The sequence below is a fragment of the Octopus bimaculoides genome, chromosome 6 (genome assembly GCF_001194135.2).
Source record: "Octopus bimaculoides isolate UCB-OBI-ISO-001 chromosome 6, ASM119413v2, whole genome shotgun sequence".
Lineage (NCBI taxonomy): Eukaryota > Metazoa > Mollusca > Cephalopoda > Octopoda > Octopodidae > Octopus > Octopus bimaculoides.
The window spans coordinates 104,399,674-104,402,002 of record NC_068986.1 but is presented as its reverse complement, the minus strand read 5'-3'; positions in this window follow the sequence as shown (position 1 = coordinate 104,402,002).

The window sequence follows — 2,329 nt, the reverse complement described above, 5'->3', positions numbered from 1 at the left end:
GTAATTTCTGGTGGGGAGGCTTTGGTCTTGTGCAGCAATTAAAAATCCTTCAGTCCCTGCTTTGAGTCCTGAGCTTCTCAGCCATTGCTGGGATTTTTCTCTGTCTATTTTTTCGCATTTAGTTTAGCCCAGTATTTACCATGTAGGGGTTTTTCTTGCCATCGTTTTATCATGGTCCGTTGCTGTTCTAGTTTTAGTTTGGATTTCATTTGTTTTATAGCTTTTGTTGTTTCTTCTTCGTCTTCGTATTTGTTAGGTAGATTGATTTCTTGTTTGTATTTGTCAGCTTCCTTAAATACTGAAAACAGTTTTTTGTTTTGCTCGTGTTTTGTGGCTATTTGTATTAGTTTCATTATTATTATCATCATCATCATCATCATCATCATTACTATAATTATTATTATTATTATTATTATTATTATTATTATTATTATTATTATTATTATTATTATTATTATTATTATTCAGGCGGTGAGCTGGCAGAATCGTTAGCACGATGGGCAAAATGCTTAGCGGCACTTCGTCTGCCGCTACATTCTGAGTTCAAATTCCGCTGGAGTCGTCTTTTCCTTTCATCCTTTTGGAGTAAATAAATTAAGTACCAGTTGAGTACTGGGGTCGATGTGATTGATTGTTCCCCACCCCAGAAAATCCAGGCCTTGTGCCTATAGCAGGCCGAGGAAAATGCTTAGCGGTATTTCGTCTGTCTTTACGTTATGAGTTCAAATTCTGCTGAGATCAACTTTGCCTTCCATCCTTTGGAGATCGATGAAATAAATACCAGTCGTGTACTGGGGTTGATGTAATCAACTAGTCCCCTTCCCCCACTAGAAAGGATTGTTGATGATGATGATTATGATGAAGATGATGACGATGATGATGATGATGCTGGTGATGTTTATGCTGGCAGAATCGTTAGCAAGCCAGGCAAAACGCTCAGCGGCATTTCGTCCATCTCTACGTTCTGAGTTCAAATTCCGCTGAGGTCGACTTTGCTTTTCGTTCTTTCGGGGTCGATAAAATTAGTACCGGTTAAACAGTAGGGTCGATATAATCGGCTAACCCCACCTCCCTAAATTTTTAAGGATGTGTACCTATATTAGAAAGGATTATCTAGAGATTGGACAGACTCATGAACACTTCGGACAAAATGCTTACCGCTAAGCATTTCGCCCGGCGTGCTAACGTTTTTTTTATTTCTTTATTTCCCACGGGTGGCTAAACATAGAAGGGACAAACAAGGACAGACAGAGGGATTAAGTCGATTACATCGACCCTGTGCATAACCGGTACTTAATTTATCGACCCCGAAAGGATGAAAGGCAAAGTCGACCTCGGCGGAATTTGAACTCAGAACGTAAAGACAGACGAAATACCGCCAAGCATTTCGTCCGGCGTGCTAACCATTCTGCCAGCTCGCCGCCTTCGGCCACGTGTAAATATTATCATCCTTAAAGAATTGAACTCTACAATTTGTCATATGGGTACTCTTATAAACATGCAGAATATTAGCAAGTTATGTAATTTGTTATAATTACGACTAAAATTATGTGTTGCTGAAAATATAGACAATTAAAAGCATTTCTGGCAGTGTTCCATTGAAATTTGTTTTGTTTTTTTTTATTCTTTTACTAAAGTGTTATCGATTAATCCATTATGGTTTTTGTTTGAAATTTTCTACCATTTCAAAGGAGACTTAAGTACAAAAGTATAATTAATTTTTTAAATTTTCAATTATTAATTAGAATTAAGTTGGTTTATTGTCCGAATTGTGATGAAGAGAAGAGGACGAAATTATTGAATTTTTTCAATTTATTTATCTAATTATTTATTTATTTGCTCGCCTCGTATATCGAATCGGTTTGTTCTTGAAAATTGTTACGAAATGTTGGTTGAATTATAAACTCGTTATGACGTACCAACGAGTATAAGAGTCTGAATTGCTAGAAAAAGTAGCTGCTCTCCTCTGTTTCTTTGCAGATTTTGTAATTTTAAAATCAAGTAAAAATTTTCAAATTTGGTATATTGATGTGACTTTTCACGCTGAATCTTTGGATATACTTCACGTTTTCCAGAAAATGTTTCTAAAAGAGTTACAGAAGTTTAAAGTTTGACCGTTTTTACCCAGTCAGAAAACAGGATTTGAAAGCCGTCATTTTGTGCGTTACTGCACGTGTTATCAGATAAACACCTGAAACAGCTGAAAAAAAAATAACATGCACAACGCAAAATATCCTAAAACAGCAAAACATGGGCAATAGCAGGAAAACACAGCGTAAACGCACGTTGTTTAGCGTAAGATATGTTTGTAAATACATGTGCTTTATCG